We start from the raw sequence: 8103 nt of genomic DNA, 5'->3' as shown, positions 1-8103 counted from the left end.
TAAAATTAAGTATTAAACCAGAGAAAAATATCCGTCTACAATGCATTTAAATAGATTCGGTAGTGAGATTTTTGTGCCCGAAATACCTATACAATCTATAGCGGTGGGGACAATTAAATATATATTGACGGGTGACTACATACCACAACATGTAATAATTATAAAAACTAACCATAAAACTAACGACTGTAAAGCGAATAAAAATACGTAATCTTATGTTCGCGGCGTCTTAATTGTAGCAGTCATCCGACCCTTCAATGACACCCAGAGGATGTGTGCCGGTAATAATATATTAAAGATTTATCGCAACGGCAGTCGAATGTGTCGGATGACTGCGAATAAATTCCTATAATTTATACGGTCGTCGACGTCAGATAAAATACATTCGGTTCGAAGACGAAAACTCCGCGTTCGACGTTATTTTCACGCCGCGCGTCCCATATAATATGTGCGCAGAAGTAATACGATGTTTTACTATTATTATTCTACGACGAGAGAGCGTGGGAACGAAAAAATAGCAAATTAAAAGGAGCTGGACGCGCGTTGGACTCGTTTATTGAGTTTATTCGGAATATTTGTTTGGCCTACGATGTTTATATACGTGTAAATTATGATAATAATTATATTAAATCGAACCTCGATTGCGGTTGGTGTTTCCAATGCTCTCGGCTCCGACGCCGATTTTCATAATATAGGTACCAAATACAACGATTATAATTACGCGGTTGCAGGTCGGTAGAATTTACGCACGAGTCGCGAAAATCTGGTTCTGAGACGCTGTAAGAATAAAAATAATTGTACACTTAGCTGTTCGCACGGACATTATTTCAAAACAAAAAAAAAAATGCATGTTCGAAAAATTACGAATATAATTTTTTCATTGTCAAAGTCGAGTGTGAATGCGTCAAGTCGATATGGCGAGGGGGGGAGAAATATGTGTCAAAAAGGATATTGCAACAGCAATAGTGAAGAATCGTTAAAAAGGATATCATGTAATACAAACATAATGGTCGCCTTACGATTACTATGACGTTATGTGTATATGTGCATATGTGATCAAATCGCTTGTTACGTAGACGGGCATAGGCAATGCAGTAATTATTATATTTCAATGACTAGAGTTAAGGTTTGAACGCACTGAAAACGAAAGAAATATAGAAAAACACAACTTTGTTTTATTTCGAACAGTTCTAAAAAAAAAAAAAAATTGCTTAGCAAAAATGTTGAAATTATGTTATTTTAAGTTGAACATTAATATGAAGTATAAAACATTAAAAAATAAAAATAAAATAAAAACGAAATCACGTAATACTATTTATAAAAATGGACTTCCTTCTCCCGATGACTTTTCATGTCTGACCATTTTTCAAATAATATCAAAATCATTTATCATGTACATTACATGGGTTGCAGTTTTGTCTTTTTGGTAAAATTAAGAATTTTCAATTTATTTTAGAATAAATAAGTCGTGGTGTATCGCGACATGAATCTCCTGGAGTATAAGAAAAAACTCGTTGGACTATCAACTCATAAAGTTCCCAGACACGGTTGGTCTCTGTCATAAAACCCTACAACAATAGAGAGCGTTAAAGATACTGGTATTTAACAAAATTGAATCAAAAATTACTTTAAAACGTCTGAATATCAAGCCCAATGGCGTACCGGTTAATGGGGACAGTGATTTTTATCCGAAATATATTGACGTTAGACTGTGATTTTGTAACAAATCTTTTATATTGTTTGGCAGCTAAACTTCAGCTGAACACGAAACGGTCCCGTCCTAAATTACCGAAAGACCTCCGACGTGGATGGGCTGCCCTGCGCGACCGTTACGTACACAGCCGTACCAAGCCATTTTTTATCCTGAGGCGGAACTGAAGCGATGCTTCCCCTAGGTTGTAGGGTTGTTACACTCACAGCTTTTAATATGTATAATACGATTCGAAGAAATCTGACAAATTGTAATTAGGTTTCTAGCAAAACAAGAAATAACATTTCTTAACATAAGTTAACTGTTTAATATTTTCGCGCCCCTCAGCTTCAGGCGCCCAATGCAAGTGGCTCGCTCGCCTCACCCCAGCTAGTGCTCTGGTTGCGTACGTGTACGCCAAGTGTACGCGCTCGCGTGCGAGCGGTGTTAGGACCATTTTAGGAGAGACCCGCGGCGCACGTGGACACACGGCCGAGCGCGAGCGGTGGGCGTCCGGGCGGCGAAGGCTAGAAGGGAAGTGCGAAGCTTTCGACCGGTTTCCGCGTCGCTCTGTATGCGCGCGGACCGCGGAACGGCACCGAAAACGTTGCACGACGACGGCAGCAATGACGGCGGTGCGAACGGGTACCGCGAACGTACGGCGCGCGTGCACGGAAGAGGTGGTCGCGGAGCGCGTCGGTGGGGACGGTGAACTCTCTCGGCGGCGAAGAGTGTCGCGCGCCCGTCGACCAGCACGCGAGACCTGGGCCAGTACGCGAAACACGTTCGACCGGACCGGCGGCGGCGACGACGACGACGACGGCGGCGGCGGCGGCAGCGAGATAACTGCAATAATTATTATCGTAATACGTGCACGTGTGACGTTCGAGCCTGCGACGACAGAAGACGGAGAACGGATAGGGATAAATATCGTACTGTACGGTTTTTAACGCGCGCGTTTTTTATCCGCTCTGTGCAATAGAATTATATATTTTTTTACGGATCCGTCGACGCAGGAATCGGAACGACGCGTTTGTTTTTTTTTTTTTTGTTTTCCTATATTTTCCATCGTCGTCGCCGCGATCGCATCATCGTTTCTCGACCCTTTGAACCGACCGTTCAGTGCGATCTGAGAACGGTGTTTGTTTTGTTTTTGTACCTGCAACGCGAGTTAGCCATCCGGCCGGTATCATCCCACACGGTATTCGGTACATTATTGTTATTTCATCGCACGAGTCGCAAGAGCATCTGATACACGGGGACCAGTGGAACCTGTAGCGACGGACGAGCGAATCCGAATCGCAAACGAGAACGGGTAAGTGTCTGCTTTACTCGATTGTTATTGCACTACCAGTTATATCGTACTTATCGTAGTGCTCGCACTAAAATGGAGTTATACGCATCGCCCGATCTAAAATATTACCGCGACTTTGGTAACCTTTCAAACATTTCGTGAGCAGTCTTGTAACGTCCAAACGAGGGAACAATTCTGACCTTGCTATTTTTTTAAAGCTGCGATGAATGTATACAATATGTGTATTAAACCATACAAAGAGTAACGATGATAAGGGGCTTACAGGAGTGGACGGTTTAATGGAACGAGATGTCCAATGACAACTAAAAAAGTATATTTTTGTTGAATATTTTAAGATTATTATTCTCCTCAGTTTCGTAAAGAAATGATCAATTTTCACTCTCGTATTTCCCTATGGATACATATGCTTGATTCATATTAGAAACAGTCGCTCCTATTTATTGTAAATATCTTTTCTCGGTTCTATACTGACGCGTAAAAAAAAAAAAAAAACGTTACGTTTGCCGAAATCAATAACTGTTTAAACTTATAAACGTAACGCGGATTCTTAGACGCACTTCATAACTACTGATCCTCTCCATGATTGGATGGTCCCGTAACGTAAGCTCATTTGCCGAATTTTATGGTAACGGTAACATCGGTGCTACTCACACATGTCTATAAACAAAATTTATATAAATCAAAAAAAAAAAAAAAAAACAATACTTATACGGTATGGACTGAAGAGGAATTCAAGCACACGTAACAGATTTATCATACGTGCGGGCGCTGCGGTGTATCATTAAATGCACCGCGGTTATCGGTTTATAACGGTGGTTGTATACACACGCACATTAATATTGCTTTTGACAAACAGCTATCAAAAATTGTACGCGAGTGACTTGAGACCAGGAGCATCGAAACCAATGCTTAGTTAAGAGTTTTTGCAATATCCCCCCTAATGTTAACCGTATTTTCAGAAAAAGTTGTGTCCGGACGAATATAATATCGCGGTTTTTTCCTATAACTTCAAAATAACGTTAACGCTATTGGTTGACCGGTCATCAAACACGCGTGGAAACTTATCTCGAGTACACATCGTTAACGATACGAACATAAAAACAATATTGTCGTGCGCGAAAACACTTTCAGTTCAAAGTTTTTCAACTTTTTGTTTTTTATTTCTTTATTCACAAGATGTATTCACCACCCATCCTGTACGTCGATGAGTAAAACAACACAAAGTTACTGCGGTCGACGACCGCCGTCGGCTTCATCAGACACTCGCGCGCGACGAACCAAATTTGGAAGTAGTTTATATAAAATAATATATCGGTTACGTTATTGCGACGAACAATGACGAAAGTATACACGCTTTTGAATGGATAAAAAAAATCGTGCGTTCACATAGCATTACTGTTTACTTGTTTTCGGATATGTCGATTTACATTGAAACACAGACTCGCGTAATAAATTCCTGACGCCCGCGCGCAGTAGATGACAGACACGCGCATACGCGTATAATATATTTACTTTGGTACCTATCAATCGTGGTTGGAAAAGAAACGGAAAAAGAACTCCTATTACAAATCGGATTCGACTTCATACCGAAATGGGTACCCAGTTTTTGTTCGAATTAGAACAATTTGTATTACCGATAGTAGTACTGTGTGCATAATGTGTATCCTAGATCCGTATACATAACGACCGGTGTATGGTAATTGTTAATAGTATAACAATCGCATAGATAAATGATCCTTTGCTCTTTCACGGTGACTTGCTATTTATGAAATATTTACCGACCGCTGTGTAAAAATCAATATTCATGAACACTTGTACGTGTAATATTTGCATTTTATCTTAATCGATTCGTTCTTTTTATTTTACAAACAAATAGTTCTATTTTATTTTATAATAATTATAAAATAAAATAGATCAAGAGTTTTTTTAATTATCTAAAAATGATTTTTAGATAATTAAAAAAAACTCTAGATCACGCGGGATTTTCCGATTGCTATATATACATAAGTATATATAAACTGAATATATTTTATTATAACATCCAAAGGAGACAAATTATCAATTGACTGCGATTTTTCGATACCTACAGCATTCTATTGTCAAATTAAATTCGAAATCTAGAAAAATAATAATCAAACGTCGCATCATCATAACAACTAACAGTGTACCTTTATGATAATATAATAATGTTATAATAATACCGGTTTCGCAATTGGCCAATTAATAATTTGTTATCGACCTAAAGCCCACTGCAATTTGCTGTGTGATGAACGCAGGTGCAAATATGCAAATATGTTTGAAGTGCAAGACGTCTTCCCGTGCCACTTATATCGATATACAATATTGAAAAACCTCAAAAAACTTAATCCAACCAAAAACCATATTGAACAATATATCAGAACATCGCGTAAATTTCATGTGTATACATTTCACTTATAATTCTGTTTTTCATCTTTATCTTTGATCGCAATTATAATCGACACCTATTTTTCGTACCGAACATAATACGAGAAATAGGTAATATTTTTTATTCCATCGTCAATGAATCCATAAATATTCATGGATAAATCGTAACAAGGGCGTATTCATAGGGGAGGATGCCGAGGGGGCCCAGGCCCCCTCCGAAATGAAAAACACCATTGTTAAAGATTGTTATTTTTAACATGGATATGTCTTAATGCTGGGGATTTCCAAAAATTTGTCGCGACACTGAGAATGTTGCTTATGCGATAATTTAAAATTTTATATTTATAAAATATGTTTAGTCTTTTAAGAAAATATGTGGTGAATTTTGATTGACTCTAATAAAAAAAATTGTTTATTACAATGTAGTTTTATACTTTTAAAAAATAATAAATCATTAAAAAAATTGAATTTCTTATTTTTCTAATAATGGAAAAACAGATGAGAAGTCTTATAATGTTAAAGTAATTTTTTTCGAAATAGTGTGCTTTCTCCTTCTTTTCCAACCAAAAATTCAAATACATAATTGGCCCCCTCCGAAATGAAAACCTATATACGCCATTGGGTCGTAATAAAAATTATTCGTGCAGTTTAAAACGTGAGTAAATTTTTTTTTAAATTTTTTCAAATTTTTTAACAATGTATATTTTTTAATATACATCAATGTTATAATGAATAAATAGTTGTCGATTGTCTAAAACTTAACATTTTGAAGCTCTACGCTCACTTGTTAGAAAAAAATTGACGACCCGAAGCTTTAGAAACGTATTCATATTACATTGGAATAAAAAACCGTCTTGAATTATACGATATAATTTTTATCTTCTGCACACAATCAATCCGTACTGATTCTTCTCGTCGAATAGCACACATATTATTTATATGTATTATATAAATATTTTCTTCCCCGAGCCAATACAGCTATGCGCCTCCTTGGTCAAGCCATCGAGTTACTAATATTGTTTTTAAAATTTACTTATTGCACTGATCGTTATTGTAAAATTCGAAAAAAGTTTTTTTTTTTTAAACAGTAATAAAAGAATTGTATTTATCGTATACACCTTCGTGTATTGAAGAATTCAAGAGGACGCATAATAATGCTTAAATGTGTGTGTGTGTTTGTGTGTGTGTGTGTGTGTGTGTGTGTGTGTGTGTGTGTGTGTGTGTGTGTGTGTGTGTGTGTGGGTGTGTGTGTGTGTGTGTGTGTGTGTGTGTGTGTGTGTGTGTGTGTGTACGATGTCGGACGGGAAAAAAAGAATTCGCGAAGATACCTATACATAATCTTTGGCGGTTCGAACGAGAAGACAGTGTGGGTTTTCGAACAAGACAAACACACGACGTTGTTGGCCGTGATGAATTTCATAAGACCGAATTGTTTTTTAGTACAACACGCATATAATATAATAATATATTACGATGACGTTACAGACGTTACATACGGCTTTTGGAAATCGAGATATTATACGATATCAGATTTTATAATATTATTGTAATAACGAAACGCGCGTCCGTTTTCGTGTATACACGGACGTATATTATATATTTACACACGTATGAATTTATGTATTATTGCGTTTAAATACTTTAGATTGACTGAATACCAAATATAGAGCGGAACATTTTCAGTATCGTCCGCACGTTTTTATCGGAAAAAATAAAAAATAAGATATAAGACGCGTTTTGTCTATTAACAATTTTCGAATAATTTACGTACACAATACACACACGTATAATATTTATACTTTGATGGTGCAGGACATTGATAAACTGATTTGTTATAACAAATTATATATTAAAAAGTTTTATTTACAAACGTTTGATTTTGCATTTTCCCGTTACTAATGTATTTAAAAACCAATTACAGTACGTGTAACGCGACGTATGAACATTGTTTGAAAAAACAAAACGTTATAGAAATATATAAAAAAATATTTATATTTATTATTTTATTTATTTATAATATATTTCATCGTGAATAAGCCTTTTGCATAGATAGATAGAGATGGTAGTGTTGTTAGTGTCATCGACCTAAATCAACTATACGGAAAAACCTATATCAACACCGTGTGGCCATATGGTTACACAAATCATATTAAAATAAAAATAGTCTTTCTTCTAATTGTTCAGTACACACGTATGTACATATATCACTATGAACGCGCGTACACACATGTATATAATATGAATATTTTTATTGTTTAGATAATTCTCTCTCTCTCATTTCGCGTCCATTGTCGTTAGTTATTATATAGTCGTACCCACGCCGCCGCACACGTTTCGGAAGTGGTATCTCCATATTGTTCATGTGAGCTCCGGTGTAGGTTGTGTGTGATGTACTACGCGATGTGTACAAAAAAGTTGCGTAACACACTCACACACACAATTTATTTTCAATAATAATCTATACGTCACCGTCACGGTCCCTCCCCCTCCAGGATATGCCGAAGAAATCTTTTGGTTCCTACGTTTCCGTTTTCGGTTCGGGAATTGTTTATTTTTTTCTCCCTCATTATATTATGTGTTATATACGTGGTGGAAGGGAACGCGCGGGATGGACAAAGCCGACGGGAATCGCGTAACCGGAAAATCCACGGCACACGCGTTTTTTAAAAGCCAAAAGTAGAGAGCGGCTACA

The 8103-nt window shown here is 36.9% G+C and overlaps 1 protein-coding gene across 4 annotated transcripts in view; it reads left to right on the top strand.

Moving 5' to 3' along the window:
* Window positions 1–2457: 2457 nt before the first annotated feature.
* The window catches only part of LOC112684405, an 88820-nt gene continuing 83174 nt past the window's right edge, over window positions 2458–8103 (top strand). For all 4 annotated transcript variants that reach the window (XM_025555925.1, XM_025555924.1, XM_025555923.1 and 1 more), the window contains exon 1: window positions 2458–3005. The gene's annotated coding sequence lies outside the window, so the exon portion shown is untranslated. The remainder of the gene's footprint in view (window positions 3006–8103) is intronic.

Source organism: Sipha flava, unplaced genomic scaffold (assembly GCF_003268045.1).
Source record: "Sipha flava isolate LNK unplaced genomic scaffold, YSA_version1 249_pilon_pilon, whole genome shotgun sequence".
Classification (NCBI taxonomy): domain Eukaryota; kingdom Metazoa; phylum Arthropoda; class Insecta; order Hemiptera; family Aphididae; genus Sipha; species Sipha flava.
This window is presented reverse-complemented; position numbering and strand designations above follow the sequence as displayed.